Source organism: Bos javanicus, chromosome 6 (genome assembly GCF_032452875.1).
Source record: "Bos javanicus breed banteng chromosome 6, ARS-OSU_banteng_1.0, whole genome shotgun sequence".
In the NCBI taxonomy this organism is placed as follows: Eukaryota; Metazoa; Chordata; class Mammalia; order Artiodactyla; family Bovidae; genus Bos; species Bos javanicus.
This window is the reverse complement of record NC_083873.1, coordinates 87484900-87503126: the sequence shown is the minus strand read 5'-3', so window position 1 is coordinate 87503126 and position 18227 is coordinate 87484900. Positions and strand designations below refer to the sequence as shown.

Here is an 18227-nt window from a genome sequence, read left to right as displayed (position 1 = left end):
AGAGCAGAATACAGAAAGAATGAAATGATGAGAGTCTAAGAGACTTCTGGTACAACATTAAATGCACCAACATTTGCATTATAGAGATCCCAGAAGGAGAAGAGAGAAAGAGCCTGAGAAAAAATTTCAAGAGCTAATAGACAAAAGCTTCCATAAAATGGGAAACACTCACTCAAGTTCAGGAAGCATAGAGAGTCTCATATAGGATAAACCCAAGAAGAACACACAGAGAAACATATTAAACTGGTAAAAATTAAAGACAACGAGAAAATATTGAAAGCAAGAAAGGAAAAGTAACAGCATACAAGGAAATCCCCATAAGGTTATCAGTGTATTTTTAAACAGAAACTCTAAAGGGAGTGGCATGATATATTTAAAGTACTGAAAGGGAAAAACTGAAACCAAGAATATTCTACTCAGAAAGGCTCTTATTCATATTCAACAAAAAAAAAATCAAAAGATTTTTAGACAAGCAAAAGCTAAGAAAATTCAGCACTAACAAACCAGCTTTACAACTAATGCTAAAGGAACTTCTCTAGACATAAATAAAAAGGCCATAACTAGAAATGAGAAAATTATGAATGCAAAAGCTCACTGGTAAAGGCAAACACACAGTACATGTAGAAAATATCTATAAACAAGTATGATATCAAAACTAGCAATTAGAGGAGAGTACAAAAGCAGGATATTGGAAATACATTTGAAATTAAGAGACCAACAATTTAAAACAATCTTGTATAAAAGAGAATGCTATACCAAATCCTAATGGTAACTTCTCCGGTGGCTCAGAGGTTAAAGCGTCTGCCTGGAATGCAGGAGACCCAGGTTCGATCCCTGGGCAGAAAGATCCCCTGGAGAAGGAAATGGCAACCCACTCCAGTACTCTGGCTTGGAGAATCCCGTGGAGGGAGGAGCCTGGTGGGCTACAGTCCATGGGCTCGCAAAGAGTCGAACATGACTGAGCGACTTCACTCACTCACTCAATGGTAACTTCAAATGAAATCTACAGTAGATACACAAAAAGGACAAAGCAATTCAACTACACTAATGGTACTCATCAAATCACACAAGAAGAGAATAAAATATGAAGGATAGAAAAACAACCTACAAAAACAAATTGAAGACAATTAACAAGATGGCAATAAGAACATACATATTGATAATTACCTTAAATATGAATGGATTAAATCTAAAAGACATAGACTGGCTGAATGGATACAAAACAAGACCTGGATATGCTGTCTTCAAGAGACCCACTTCAGATCTAGGGACAGACTGAAACTGAGAGGATGGAAAAAGGTATATCATGCAAACAGAAATCAAAAGAAATCTAGGGTAGCAATACTCATATAAGACAAAATAGACTTTAAAATAAAGTCTGTTACAAGAGACAGAGACAAACACTACCTAATGATCAAGAGATCAATCCAAGAAGAATGTATCACAATTTGTAAATACATATGTACCCAACAAAGGTGTACCTCAATATATAAGGCAAAAGAAGAAAGATTATTGCGACAGTATCACAATAATAGTTGGGGACTTTAACATCCCACTTTCATCATTGGACAGATTGTCCAGATAGAAGATCAATAAGGAAACATGTCTTAAATGATACATTGGATCAGATGGACTTAATTTATAGAACATTCCATCTGAAAAGAGCAGAATACACCTTCTTCTCAAGTATACATGGAACATTCTCCAGGAGAGGTTATGCTGGACATCAAAGCAACTCTTGGTAATATATGAAAATTGAAATCATATCAAGCATCTTCTCTGACTACAATGCTATGATATTAGAAATCAACTACAAAAAAAAAAAAATCTGTAAAAAGTACAGACGCATGGAGGCTAAACAATATGTTCCTAAACAACCAATGGATCACTGATGAAAATAAAGAGGAATAAAAAAATACCTAGAGACAAACGAAAACAAAAAAGTGACAATTCAAAACCTATGGGACTCAGTAAAAGCAATGCTAAAAGGGAAGTTTAAAGCAATATCATCTTACCTTGGGATACAAGGAAAATCTCAAAAAACTTAACATTATGCCTAAAGCAACTAGAGAAAGAAGGAAAAACAAAACCCAAAGCTAGCAGAAGGAACAAAATCATAAACATCAGAGCAGAAATAAATGAAATAGAGATCAAGTAAACACTAAAAAAAGAGCAATGAAACTAAAACCTGGTTCTTTGAATAAAAAAACAAACAAACAAACAAAAAAAAACAGTATAACTAGAAATGAAAAAGGAGAAATATAACTGGCAGCAGAGGAATACAAAGGATCATTAGACACTACTGCAAGCAACTATATGCCAACCTGGAGGACAACCGGGAAGAAATGGACAAATTCTTAGAAAAGTATAATCTTCCAAGACTGAACCAGAAAGAAGTAGAAACTATGAACAATGTATCAGAAATACTGAAATTGAAACTGTGATTGAAAAACTCCCCCAAAACAAAAGTCGGGTCCAGATGGCTTCATACAAGCATTCTATTAAATGTGGTAAAGAATCCGCCTGCCAATGCAGGTTTCAGTCTCTAGGTTGGAAAGATCCCTGGAGAAGGAAATGGCAACACATTCCAGTATTCTTGCCTGGAAAATCCCATGGACTGAAGAGCTTGGTGGGCTACAGTCCATGAGGTCGCAGAATCAGACATGACTTAGCAACAAAACAATTAAACACGTAGAGAAGAGTTAACAACTATCCTTTTGAAACTATCTGAAGAAAATGCAGAGAAACTCATTCTATGAGGCCATAATACTTTGATACCAAAATCAGACAAAAATATTGCAAAAACAGAAAATTATAAGCCAATATTACTAGTGAACCCAAATGCAGAAATCCTCCACAAAATACTAGCAAACTGAATCTAACAATAAATTAAAAGGATCATTTACCATGATCAAGTAGGATTTATCCCAAGGATGCAATGATTTTTAAGCATCTGTGAATCAGTGTGATATACCACATTAACAAATTGAATCATATTATCATCTCAATAGATACAGAAAAAGCTTTTGACAATATTCAACACCCATTTATGATAACTCTCCAAGAAGTGGGCCTAGAGAGAACCTACCTGGTGTTGAGTTGATTAGTAGCTGACACTTCCTCCTTCTGGATCCACACAAAATATAGTTGTTTTTCCATTTTCTAACGCTTCATCACTGACCAAACCTTTCTGTACTTTATCTTTTATCCAGATAATTATGATACCATTGGTGAGTTTACACCCCCCTAACTCACCAGGAAATCATTTGGGATGATATTGTGTATTTTCCTAACTCTGAGAGCTATTTAATTCCTTTTGTTCCTAAGATTCTCTTCTCAGCTTATTGTCTGTCAAGTGTCTCTGAAAATATCACTAGTTGAGAGACATTTAGGAGAAAATGAGAAGAAATACATAACATAAGCACCCATTTGAATTGATTGATTTAAATTGGCCATAAAAAGCTCTGATTAATTAATTTAATGAATGCAGTAAATGCCATGTCTATTTTTCTTCTTAATTCTCTAAATCTATTAACTGTGTAAAAAAGGAGAGTAGCAGCTTTAAAGATATTTTCTCTGTGGAAGTTGCCTTTGAGTCCTTATCACAGGGACTATCTTCTCATCTATTTCTCTTTTTTCTGTTGATAGTTCAGTAAAAAAATGTTTGTCAGCTACAGAAATTTTTTAAAAATTCTGCTTGCAGCAGCAAAATTGTTTATTTTAGCAGCAACATAACCTGATACTACTTCAGGGGAGATTAAGTACACTGGAAAACCTAAGTGTATTTCAGGCCCAAGCACAATCAATCCTTTTCTAAAAGCCATATAAAGCCAACATTTTTATGTGGGTAAAAAATGATGTAACATTTTCTACTTCCAAAAAATTTCTAAACTGTTTATAGAAACTGAATTACTGTCAGTATAAAGACTTCAAGAAGAAAGTGATCAACTCACTATCAATTTTTTTTTCCATTGCCTTTACTGTGTGAAGGTAAACTGGTTATTTCTGCCAAAATAACTAACAAGCTTAAATTAGTCACAGGGAAATGAAGAATATACAGGCTATGTTTTAAATCAGAAGAATTGGATTCAAATGTCTGGTGAATGACATTGATTATTAAATGATCTGAATCTCAGTTTCAGTTCAGTTCAGTCGCTCAGTCGTGTCCAACTCTTTGCGACCCCATGAATTGCAGCACGCCAGGCCTCCCCGTCCATCACCAACTCCCGGAGTTCACTCAGACTCACATCCATCAGTGATGCCATCCAGCCATCTCATCATCTCATCCTCTGTCGTCCCCTTCTCCTCCTGCCCTGAATCCCTCCCAGCATCAGAGTCTTTTCCAATGAGTCTACTCTTTGCATGAGGTGGCCAAAGTACTGGAGTTTCAGCTTTAGCATCATTCCTTCCAAAGAACACCCAGGACTGATTTCCTTTATAATGGACTGGGTGGATCTCCTTGCAGTCCAAGGTACTCTCAAGAGTCTTCTCCAACACCACAGTTCAAAAGCATCAATTCTTCGGCACTCTGCTTGCTTCACAGTCCAACTCTCACATCCATACATGGCCACTGGAAAAACCATAGCCTTGACTAGACAGACCTTTGTTGGCTAAGTAATGTCTCTGCTTTTGAATATGCTATCTAGGTTAGTCATTACTTTCCTTCCAAGGAGTAAGCATCTTTTAATTTCATGGCTGCGATCACCATCTGCTGTGATTTTGGAGCCCAAAAAAATAAAGTCTGACACTGTTTCCACTGTTTCCCCATCTATTTGCCATGAAGTGATGGGACCAGATGCCATGATCTTAGTTTTCTGAATGTTGAGCTTTAAGCCAACTTTTCACTCTCCTCTTTCACTTTCATCAAGAGGCTTTTGAGTTCCTTTTCACTTTCTGCCATAAGGGTGGTGTCATCTGCATATCTGAGGTTATTGATATTTCTCCCAGCAATCTTGATTCCAGCTTGTGCTTCTTCCAGACCAGCGTTTCTCATGATGTACTCTGCATATAAGTTAAATAAGCAGGGTGACAATATACAGCCTTGACGTACTCCTTTTCCTATTTTGAACCAGTCTGTTGTTCCATGTCCACTTCTAACTGTTGCTTCCTGACCTGCATATAGGTTTCTCAAGAGGCAAGTCAGGTGGTCTGGTATTCCCATCTCTTTCAGAATTTCCCACAGTTTATGGTGATCCAAACAGTCAAAGGCTTTGGCATAGTCAATAAAGCAGAAGTAGATGTTTTTCTGGAACTCTCTTGCTTTTTCTATAAAATGGGGGAAGGTTATTATAAGGTTAAAGACAATGTATAAGAATTAAATGTGATAGTCTTGGTGGCATGTAAGAATATTCAACATGATGCTTGTTTCATAGTCAACACTCACTAAAGGTTCATGTGCTCACACATATTTCTTCAAAGGTTTATTAATTTTTTCTACTTTCATGCATATTAGCAACTTGCTTGGATTTGGAACTTAGTAATAACTTCACAGCAATAGTGATTTTCATGGCTATGGCAGGACATATAATAGCAGTAGAAATTAGCTAATTTTCTGACTAGCAATGCAGAGCATTTAAAACTAATATCATTAATGAGACTAGTCAAAAGTGTAATTGAGTTTTTCCTTTTCCCTTTTTAAAAAAAGAATAAGTTCCCTTATCAAATGTTTGCTTATTATTACTGATATTTTAAGAATTGTATTATCTTTGGGGAGAAGAGGTATGAGGGGATGACTATTAATGATTCTTTCTGTCTCAAAATATGCTATGTCACTGAATCAGTTAAGTTTATGATATGAACGGCATTTTGCGCTTCCTGACTCTTATGCTTTTGACAGTACCTATAAAAATTTCAGTTTCCTCAACCTCACAGAATATGGTAAGCATTATACACCTCATTTGTGTGTGTGTCTATATGTTCAGGTTCATGGTAAAATGCAGCAAAATGTTTCATAATCAGAATTATGTAATCTGGATTTCCTAGAACCTCACTTTTAAATAAGTTTACATGGCTACTATAATAAATCTCACTCTATTTACAGTGAAATTTGACATGCAAATCAAACAATAAAACACATACTTATATTTGTTTATGTTATTTTTTTAAAAAACTACGAATGATTTTCACTCTTTCTGCAGGAAAGAAAGAAAAAAACTATAGGATTTATTTATATGTGAGACTGTGAGTTAACTATTGTTTTTGCCACTGTGTGCTGTGTATTGCATTCTCTCCAACTCCTCCAGAAAATGGAGGAGGAAAATATCGTTGGATCGCCTCTTTATTTCTCCCTATATATAATAAAGCAAATCATGAAAAAATTTTATAATAACAGGAAGAGAACAACAAGGTTACAAAGTTATAATGAGAATATGACCAAGAATAGAAATTAATTTGATAGCAATTTTTAGTTCTATTTCACATTAATTTTGATGTAAAGCAATTAGAGATTTCATATATATTTTAACATATATTTTTAAAATATATATTTTAACACATGATATCTCCATTATTAAAAATTTCTTAGACTCAGTGTTAAAATATTAAGTTTATAATATAAACTCAAATTACTAGGTCTAATATTAATGGCAAGAGGGATAGTATCTGGAAGCCTATTTTGACAAAAAGATGTTGGATTTAAAGTATTCCCCTTTCTGCTCAACTTAAGCTGTATATTGATAACGTCTCCTCATATAGGAATGCTCTAGTTTTTCCCATATCAAAAATCTCTTTCCTAACACAGTATCAACTTGATACTACTCAAGTTCAGAATTTACGACATTACTGATGAACCTATCTGCAGGGCAGCAATAGAGACAGAGACAAAGAGAACAGACCCATGGACACAGCAGAAAGGGTGGCATGAATTAAGAGAGTAGCATTGAAACATATACATTACCATATACAAAACAGGTAGCCAGTGGGAATTTGCTCTGTGACAATAGGGAGTTCAGCCTGGTGCTCTGTGACGACCTAGAAGGGCAGGATGGGGTGGGAAGTGAGTGAAGGTTCACGAGGGAGGGTACATGCCTATACCTATGGCTGATTCATGTTGATGTATGGCAGAAACCAGCACAATATTGTAAAGCAATTATCCTCCAGTTAAAAATATTAAAAAAAAAAAAAGATTTATTACAAAGCTACAGTAATCAGAACAGCAGAGTTTTGGTGAAAGAATAGACAAATACATCAGTGAAACAGAATAGAGAACCCAGAAATAGACCCACATAAATACAGTCCACTCCTTTGATAAAGGAGGAAAAGGAAGACAATGAGGAAGACAGTCCATTCAACAAATGCTGTTGGAACAACTGGACATCCACATGCAAAAAAAAAAGACAAATACCAAGCTTAAAGCTGTCACAAAAAATTAAACTGTAGCAGAGATCTATATATAAACACAAAACTATCAAGCTTTTAGAAAATAACAGAAGAAAAAGTCTAGAAGAACTTAAGTATGGTGATAACTTTATAGACAAAGTATCAAAGGCACAATTTGTGAAAGAAATAATTAATATGTTATACTTTATTAAAATTAAATACACGTCACTCTGCAAAAGACAATGTCAAGAGAATAATAAGACAATCAATGTACTGTGGGAAAATATTTCTAAAAGACCAATTTGATAATGGCTTATCAAAAATATATAAGAATGCTTAAAACTCAACAATAAGAAAACAACTCATTTAAATCTTAAGGATAATTCAACAAAGAAAATATATAGATGAGAGATGACCATGTAAAAAGATGTTCCACATCATACATCATTAGGAATTTCAAATTAAAACAATAATTAGATATCACTACACACCTATTTGGAGAAGGAAATGGCAACCCACTCCAGTGTTCTTGCCTGGAGAATCCCAGGGACAGGGGAGCCTGGTGGGCTCCCGTCTATGGGATCGCATAGAGTCGGACACGACTGAAATGACTTAGCAGCAACACACCTATTAGAATGGGCAAAATCCAAAACATTGACATCAAATACTTTGAGGATGTGGTGCAACAGAAGTCTTATTCATTGCTAGTGGTAATGGCAAAATGATGATAGACACTTTGCAAGATACCTTGATATTTTCTTACAAAACTAAATACAATCTTACTATATGAACCAGCAATCACGCTCCTTGGTTTTTACCCAAAGGAATTAAAAGCTTGCTGCTGCTGCTAAGTCGCTTCAGTCGTGTCTGACTCTGTGTGACCCCATAGATGGCAGCCCACCAGGCTCCCGCGTCCATGGGATTCTCCAGGCAAGAACACTGGAGTGGGCTGCCATTTCCTTCTCCAATGCATGAAAGTGAAAAGTCAAAGTGAAGTCGCTCAGTCATGTCCGACTCTTAGCGACCCCATGGACTGCACCCTACCAGGCTCCTGCGTCCATGGGATTCTCCAGGCAAGAGTACTGGAGTGGGTTGCCATTGCCTTCTCCATTAAAAGCTTATATCTACACAAAAACCTGTATGGTGGTGTTTATAGCAGCTTAATTCAAATTGCCAAAACTTGGAAACAATACTTCAGTAGACGAATGGATAAATAAACTGTAGTACATCCAGACAATGGGATATTATTAAGCACTAAAAAGAAATGAACTATCGGGTCATGGGAGAAAGTTGTGTGGGTGTGTGCTCAGTCGTATCTGGCTCTTTGTGACCCCATGGCCTGTAACCTGCCAGGCTTCTCTTTCTATAGAATTTTCCAGGCAAGAATACAGGAGTGAGTTGCCATGCCCTCCTCTAGGGGATTTTTCCCAACCCAGAAATAGAACTTGTGCCTCTTGTGTCTCCTGCATTGGCAGACAGATTTTTTTTACCACTGGACCGCCTGGGAAGCCTCGGAGGAAAGTTAAATGCATATAATTAAGTGAAAGAAGCCAATATGAAAAGACTCTGTAATACCTGATTCTAACTACATAACATTCTGGATAAGGCAAAACCATGGAGACAATAAAAACATCAGTGATTTCCAGTCATTAGTGGTGAGAGAGGAAGAATTGATTGGGAACAGAGGATTTTTTAGGGCAGTGAAATTCTTCCATATGTTACTATAATGATGGCTACATGTCATTACACACTTGTCCGAACTCTGTGCAACATGGGACATGGTTCTTGAGATGGTCATGAGAACCCTCCTACCCTGTCACTACAGCCAGTGTCAATTACCAGCTTTATTTCATTTGACGTATCAAAAGCATTCCTCTCCTTGAAAGACCTCTTCCCTTGGCACCCTCAATACCCTTGGCTTGCACTCCACTTCTAGGATTCCTTCTTGGACTTCTATTCCCTTGCCTGCCTCTTTCATTTACCTGTTCTCCAAACACCTCTTTTCTGCTCTCTTGTCAATATGCACAGCCTCCTGTCTGATTTAACAATCCCTAAAACTTCAATTTCCATCTTAATTATAATGAATCTCAAGGATATATTTTCAGAGTATATCACCATTTTTCCTAATGTATCATATTATTCTCATTTCTAGCGGCCTCATGACTCTTTCGGTGTTCTGTAGAATCCCAAATTTAGTGTGTCCAAATTTGAGCTTATCAGTTTCATCCAGGAAGAGAAACTCCTCTGTTTCCTGAATGAAGGACATTATATCTAAACCAACAACCTGTGTTTACCCTCTACTTCATTTTCTTACCACCAACATCCAATCTGATCCTGTGGATTCTTTCTCATAGGTATGACATGTTTGCTAATTACTCTTTTCTCCATATCCAAGATGTAGAGAAACCATCATCATCTTTAATCTGGAGCATGAAAATAGCCTCCTTACACTTCTGCTGCTGCCTGTAGCCAATTCTTCATGCTACCTCAGAGTGGTCACTCTAAAATTTGAATCCTGTGTGAGTCATGCCATTTCACAGTGTGGGGGGTGCATTTCAGTGGAAGACAGAATTTATTTATCACTCCTATGGTTGCCATGTAAAAGAATTATTCCAAGTCAACACTGAACTCAAGAGTTACAGTGTGGTTATCAACTTACCCCAAAATGGATACAGTGAATTTCATTGTGACTTTGGAAGAATTACTGCTCATTGTGACTCAGATGCTTCCTTTCTAGTCCTCTTGAGGTTCGTACTCCTATCAAACACAACTTTGATGTTTTGATAGACCAGAGGTGCATTTGATAGGAATCTCTACCCTTGCCCTCTACAAAGACTGTGATTTTCTAGCACAGCCTTGGGTCTGGGATTCTGAACAGGGAAGCATATTATGTCTGTGTGTATACCGAAGCACCATATGTCAGTCTAGCCATTCAGTAATAAGGGGGATAATTTATTTTTGATTTGCCTTAATCCATATTCTATATCTCAGGGAGTTCAGAGTTCCAGTGGGATAAGTTTAGCTATTTATTGGTCTCCTCAAGCTCCAACATCTGTTGTCTTAGTCAGTAAAATTAAGACACTAGCCATGAATGCATTGAGAGAAAATAACAGATTGGGATCCCTGACAGGGCCCTATTGTTTTCTGTGGTGATTTTAAGACAAGCTGGGAACTGGGCCCCTTTGCCGCAGTCTTGCAATGCTTGCACCTGGACACACCTCTCCTCAAGCAACAAAATATAAAGAAACTGCATGGGATTAAAAATCACTGCATGCATACTCAGTTAGGACAACTTCTGGACAAAAGACACAAAGAGACCAAAAAACCCAATGGCCACTTTGGAAAGGCCTAGAGCAAAACCAGGGGGTTGGGTGCAAAAGCTGGGTACTGCTCATACCTCCTGCATGCAAACCACTTAAGCCACCCCTCAGGCCCAGTCCCTGGACATAACCATACCCTCACCCCATGTAAAGAATAAACTTGCCCCACCTTAGTAAGTGAGTGAGCAAAGGCATCTGTTGTTTGTTATCACTACCCCGTAAAAAAGCAGGGTCCCAACCAAACCCTTGCCTGAATTTCTTGTCTGGCCTATGACCAATTTTTATCGATTAAGAAGGCCAACAATCCTGGTGGGTAACAGTTTAATAAGTGGGACAGATTTTCACTTGCGCTGTTTGCAAAGGCTTATAGTTTCTGGTGCCTGTTTTTCACAGGTGTGACCCTGGCCTTTATCTGTTGTGTCCTTATCAGGAAGCTTTAAATAGCCCACCGACAGCTGTTTTTCTAGAGTCAGAACTGAACATGCTAGTCTTTGAAAAATGGGTCTATTGAAACTTTAGCAAATATGAGCCTTACTATGACATACCTTGGCAGCAGGTACAGATAAGCTGCTCAAATTCTCTTTGTAAATATTTTGAAAGTATATTCTGGTCTGAAGCAGGAGACAGTAGAATGTCTAACCATATAGATTTCAGTGATTTAAGAGGTATTGCCTATCGCATAGCTTCACACTGGCTCTTGGCTTACTAATTAGAAAATTTCTGAACATGACTCTAGGATTCTGAGAGTGAAGTCCCTTGTTTTGAAAACAGCATGTAGTTTCCTTATAAATAGAGAAGCTAAGGAGGCAGTTTACAAAACCTTTCCTTAAAAGGACTTCTCTTTGATAGTTTTTAAAAACATGCTTCTGTTTTACTATCAGAATATTAGAATAAGAAAAGTGAAATAAAAAAATTAAAGGAGGAAAAAACTCTTCAGGAGAAAGGTTGAAATCTTAGGGGACAAATAAGACTAAAGGCAATGACGTTGTGGAATGCCAGGGTAAACCTGAGGCAAATATAACAGGGAAGAGGAAACGCACTAGAAAGAAGCAGGTGTTAAAGAAGCTTTTAGAAAAGGAGAATATTTCTTCCTACATCTAGATCAGTAATGAGTTTGAAGACTAAATAAATCTTAACAGAAGAAGCAAAATCTCTAAGAGCAGCAGCCTGGAACACCTCTCCCAGTGCAGTAAGAATCAAGAACACAATGGAAAGTGCGCTCTTAAAAGTTACAAGTAGAGCTCACAGTAATAGTTTTTGGAGAAACCACCCTTCAAAAACTGAGGCTGTTATAAAAAATGGTTATGAAACATCAGGCAAATTTGTGAGTGGAAGACAAAACCAACATAACATTCTCAAAGTATTACTAGGTAAGTTTTCAAAGTAATATGATCATTGTAAGTAGAATTTATGTATTTAGTCTGAATCTCTTCCTTGAAGTCTGGATTCTTATCAAAGGAACAGCTGACATTTCCCTTTGACATCAAATAGGCACCCCAAACTTAACACACCCTAAATAGAACATCTGATCATACGTGCCATACCTATGATCTCATCCTCAGTCTTCATTGCTTTTAGTTCATCAGAAGCAATAAATTTACAATAAATAAATTTAGACTTAGCTCTTTCTTTTATACCCCATATCCAATCTGAGAGCAGGACCTATCAACTATGTCTTTAAAAATGTGTCCAGAATCTAACCACTCTTCACTTAGATAACTACAGCTATTTTCCCTTACACCCACATAATTCATCCTCATAGAGTAGCCAGCATGTAACTTTCAAAACAGAATATCCTGTGCTCAAAATCCTCCAACTAGTACTGTAACTCTTGTATATATGTAGGAGTAAGTGTGAGTTTAGCAATATCTGCAAAAGATAAAACATCTTCGACCCAACTGTTCCACTTCTAGGTGTATTACGAACAACAAAAATGTGTACAGAAATGTGTAAGAATATCCAGAGCATCACTAATAGCCCTAAACAGGAAAAAGACACAAATATCCATCTATACTAGTCTTAGAAAATTCTTCGGCACTCAGCTTTCTTTATAGTCCAATTCTCACATCCATATATGACCACTGTAAAAACTATAGCCTTGACTCAATGAACCTTTGTTGACAAAGTAATGTCTCTGCTTTTGAATATGCTAAGTTGGTCATAACTTTCCTTCCAAGGAGTAAGATTCTTTTAATTTCATGGCTGCAGTCACCATCTGCTTGATTTTGGAGCCCCAAAAAATAAAGTCTGACACTGTTTCCACTGTTTCCCCATCTATTTCCCATGAAGTGGTGGGACCAGATGCCATGATCTTCTTTTTCTGAATGTTGAGCTTTAAGCCAACTTTTTCACTCTCCACTTTCACTTTCACCAAGAGACTTTTTAGTTCCTTTTCACTTTCTGCCATAAGGGTGGTGTCATCTGCATATCTGAGGTTATTGATATTTCTCCCGGCAATCTCAACTCCAGTTTGTGCTTCTTCCAGTCCAGTGTTTCTCATGATGTACTCTGCATATAAGTTAAATAAGCAGAGTGACAATATACAGCCTTGACGTACTCCTTTTCCTATTTGGAACCAATCTGTTGTTCCATGTCCAGTTCTAACTGTTGCTTCCTGACCTGCATACAGATTTCTCAAGGCGCAGGTCAGGTGGTCTGGTATTCCCATCTCTTTCAGAATTTTCCACAGTTTATTGTGATCCACACAGTCAAAGGCTTTGGCATAGTCAATAAAGCAGAAACAGATGTTTTTCTGGAACTCTCATGCTTTTTCCATGGTCCAGCAGATGTTGGCAATTTGATCTCTGGTTCCTCTGCCTTTTCTAAAGCCAGCTTGAACATCAGGAAGTTCACGGTTCACGTATTGCTGAAGCCTGGCTTGGAGAATTTTGAGCATTACTTTACTAGTGTGTGAGATGAGTGCAATTGTGCGGTAGTTTGAGCATTCTTTGGAATTGCCTTTCTTTGGGATTGGAATGAAAACTGACCTTTTCCAGTCCTGTGGCCACTGCTGAGTTTTCCAAATTTGCTGGCATATTGAGTGCAGCACTTTCACAGCATCATCTTTCAGGATTTGAAATCGCTCCACTGGAATTCCATCACCTCCACTAGCTTTGTTCGTAGTGATGCTTTCTAAGGCCCACTTGACTTCACATTCCAGGATGTCTGGCTCTGGGTCAGTGATCACACCATCATGATTATCTGGGTCGTAGATTTTTTTTTCCCCCTTGGGAACTGTTAAACTTGTGATACAAACTTAGCTTCTTGATGAGCTATGTCCCTCTTACTAAGTATACACTCACTGGGCACAGAGTCCATTTACCAAGGTTGAACAGAAATTTCCTCATTTATTCCAAAATTCTCCTCACTTGCATATATTTAAAATCATCAACTAAAAACGCAACATAGTTGTTGTCATGATGCCAAGGAACAGAGGATGAAGTTAGATGGAAGAGTAAATACTCTTCAGGCATAATCAGTAAGCCATAACATATTATTTTAACCAGAAATAGTGGAAGCAATGAAAACATTGTAGTGGCTGAGTTTCATTATGCATCAATACTCATCTGCCATACAGAAGGGAACATGTGTATTTTGTAAGCTAAATAACTCTGAACTGTGATTGTAATAAACCCATAGTCTGTTGTCAGAGTGATATCACACAATTGCCAAGCGCTATTTCCTTTTGTCTTTGACTTTTAAACATGTGGTTTTACCATATTCAGAACACACGACTACCCTAATGAACACGTTAACTTTAGCTGACCATTTGAAAGTCTAAGAATCCTCCTGCAATGCAGAAGACCTGGGTTAGATTCTTGGGAGGGAAAGATCTCCTGGAGAAGGAAATGGCAACCCACTCCAGTATTCTTGCTGGGAAATCCCATGGACAGAGGAGCCTGGTGGGCTATAGTCCATGGGGTCACAAAGAATCAGACACAGCTGAGAGACTAACACTTTGACTTTGAAAACTATGTAACAATAAAATAAAATCTGATTTTCCTTTAATCAGTCTGCAAATACATAAAACTTTACATTACAGACTTCAGTCATTAAGAGATTAGGAATTTTCATATTCTTATTTAAGCACTAATTTGCATATAGTGATAGTGGGCTGCCATTTCTTTATCCAGGGGATCTTCTCAACCCAGGGATCAAACCCAGTCTCCTGCATTGCAGACATGCATTTTTACCATCTGAGCCACCAGGGAAGTCCAGTATGTTACACAGATACCTAATTTAGGTTACACTGATATGTTTATATACATTATTATTGATAAAAATTAATATCTTCATGATATTCTAATATTAAATGGTTTTATGACCACTGTTTGAAAGCTTATAGGAATGAGATGCTTGCTAGTTTTTCCACTCAGGTCATTGCATTCTCTGACAATTCTTATAATGAAAAAAATTCCTTAAATAGAAACTGTTTCTGGTAAACATCCACTTAGTGGCCTGACACCTGTTATCTATAAAACAGATGTTAAATCTCCTTTGTCTATCACAAATTTAATAAAGGCAAATAATTTAATCCCAACATTCTAAGACATCATTTAGTTTTCCAGAGTCCCTCTTAAATTGGAAGCATAACTGGATATAATTCTTCATGTGTATTCTCAACAATGCAGAGTTCAACAGAACTATTCTCATCATCCCTTGAGCCAAAATATAAACTTTAAAGAACTCTGCTACAATAATAAATGAATTTAGCAAAATTAAAGGATAAAAAATCAACACAATGATCAGTAGAGTTTCTATTACAGTAGTAACAAACAGACCAAAAAGGAAATTAAGAAAACAATACCATTTACAGTATCATTATAAAGAATGAAATACTTATGAATAAACCTAACCAAGGAGCTGAAAGACTTGTACATTCATTGACAAAAAAAGTTAAGAACAAAAATAATTCAACAGTCATCCTATGATCACTGGTTGGACAATTTAATATTGTTAAAATGCCAATATACCCAAAGTGATCTATCCCTATTAAAATCCCAATGACATTTTTTGCAGAAACAGAAAAATCCATTCTAAAATCCATATGGAATTTCAAGGGGCCATGAGTAACCAAAATAAGCTCTAAAAAGAACAAAGTTAGAGGTCTCACATTTCTTGGTTTCAAAATATATTACAAGACTGCAGTAACAAAACAGTGTGATACTGGCATAAAAACAGACATACAGACTAATGGAATAGAATAGAGAGCCAAGAAAACAAATCCTTATGTCAGTTGATCTCTGGATAATGTGCCAAGATCATTAAATGGGAAAAAGAGTGTCTCCTCAACAAATGATGCTGGGAAACTGTATATCCACATGCCAAAGGATGAGATTGGACTCTTATTTTAGAATATGTACAAAGTTATCTCAAAATGGATTAAAGACCAAAATAAAAGACCCCAAAACATAACACTCCTAGAAGAAAACATAAGAGAAAAGCTTCACAACACTAGATGTGGGAATTTATTGAATATGACTATAAAAGCACAAGAGACCAAAGCAAAAAATAGATAAATCAGAGTACATCAAACTGTTTTTCTGTGCATCGGAGGACACAGTCAGTAGAGTGGAAGGCAATATATGGAGTGGGAGAAGATATTTGCAAATTATATATCTGATAAGGTGTTAATATCCAGAATAGAAAAGAACTACAACAATAACAAAAATAAATTGAGTAAAAAGTGGGTCAAGGACTTGAATAAACGTTTCTCCATAGATGATATACAAAAGACAAACAAGCATATGAAAAGGTGCTCAACATCACTAGTAAGCAGAGAAGTGCATATCAGAACAATATGTCACCAGATACCCATTAGGGTGACTACTGTCAAAACAGAAAATAAGAAACTCTGGTGGTAAGAATGTGGAGAATTTGGAACACTTGTGAACTTTTAGTGGGACTGTAAAATGATGAAGCTTCTATGGAAACAGTATAGAAGTTCCTTAAAAATCAAAACTGCCATATGATCCAACAGTCCCACTTCTCTCTCTATATATATCCAAAATAATTGAAAGCAGAGTCTGGAAAAGATAGCAGCATGCTCATAGCATTATTTATGGTAGCCAAGAAGTGCAAGCAACCCAAGTGTCCACTACAAAATGAATAAACAAAATGTAGTATATATCTATGCTGGAGTATTATATAATATTAAGAGGAATAAAAATCTTTCCACATGCTACAACATAAATGAACTTAAGGGCATTATGCTAAGTGAAATAAGTCAGTGACAAAAAGAAATCCTGTATGATTCTACTTATATTAGGTACCTAAAGTACTCAAATTCATAGAAACAAAAAACAAAATGGTAGTTACCAGAGATTAAGAGAGAGGAAATGGGGAGTCATTGTTCAGTGGGTATAGAGTTTCACTTTGCAAGAGGAGAAAGAAAAGCTCTGGAAATTGGTTGTACAGCAACATGAATACACCCTACACTTCTGAACTGGACACTTATAAATGATTAAAATGGTAAAGTTTACTCATCGTTATTCATTATTAATATTATTAATACTCACTTGTATTCATTATGAAATGCTACTCTATTATGCATGAAATTCTATGCAGTTTTCCAATACTGAATTTATACTTTTTATCCAGACTGGGTAAGGGCAGTACCTCCGATGCAAATTTTAAGGAGGTGCCAAAAAACTTAATAGTCAAGATAAATAATATTTTAATGCATTATTTTTAAAAATCAAAATTCCATGAGGAACAAAATATCAAAATTTAAATACAGACCGGATCAGTAAAAGGGCCATGTCAAGCTATACTGGGCCCTGGGGCAAATGGAAAAATCAGTAATACTGATTCAGGGTTAAACCTTTTTATTCCCCACCCACTGTCAGAGGATCTTGCCATAATCTTATCAGTAAGACTGAATTCATCTGATCTAACCTCCATCGCATTTCCTCCTCTTTGAGCTGTCAGAATTTCACTTTTCCTTTATTCCTGTCCCTGAGATGTTCTCCCTGTTGGTATTTGGTATATTTGGACTCATCTTATTTCCACACTATGTTCCCTGATTATGTTTTTTTATTGATAGTACAACCACACTCCCAGATACTCAAGATTCAATCTGTTACTTTAACTCTACCTTCTCTGTCAACAGTTTTATCCATTAAATTGTAAATTCTAATTGTGGATTCTAACTCAGTTCCTCATTTCTATTTCTGCTGCCACTATCTTTATTTGACACAAGTTGTGTTTGCTACTACAATTTGTACCAGTTAAATACCATTGAGAGACTTCTCTGGTGGCTCAGATGGTAAAAAGCGTCTGCCTACAATGTGGGAGACCCATGTTCAATCCCTGGGTCGGGAAGATCTCCTGGAGAAGGAAATGGCAACCCGCTCCAGTATTCTTGCCTGGAAAATCCCATGGACGGAGGAACCTGGTAGGCTACAGTCCGTGGGGTCGCAGAGTTGGACACGACTGACTGAGGGACTTCACTTTCACTTTCTTTCACTTTCTCAATACCACGGAAGCGTCTGTTTACCATGTCATGCCTTTGTGCAGTTCAAGCTCTGAAAGAAGCATTCTTTTTCTCTACACTTACGAACATTTTAGCCAGTTCCCAAGAGCCAGTTG

The 18227-nt window shown here is 36.8% G+C and overlaps 1 non-coding gene across 1 annotated transcript; it reads left to right on the top strand.

Moving 5' to 3' along the window:
* The first annotated feature begins 774 nt into the window (after positions 1 to 774).
* On the top strand, positions 775 to 846 carry TRNAS-GGA (transfer RNA serine (anticodon GGA)). Its single transcript has one exon. It is a non-coding gene; the product is annotated as a tRNA-Ser (tRNA).
* The last annotated feature ends 17381 nt before the right edge of the window (positions 847 to 18227 follow it).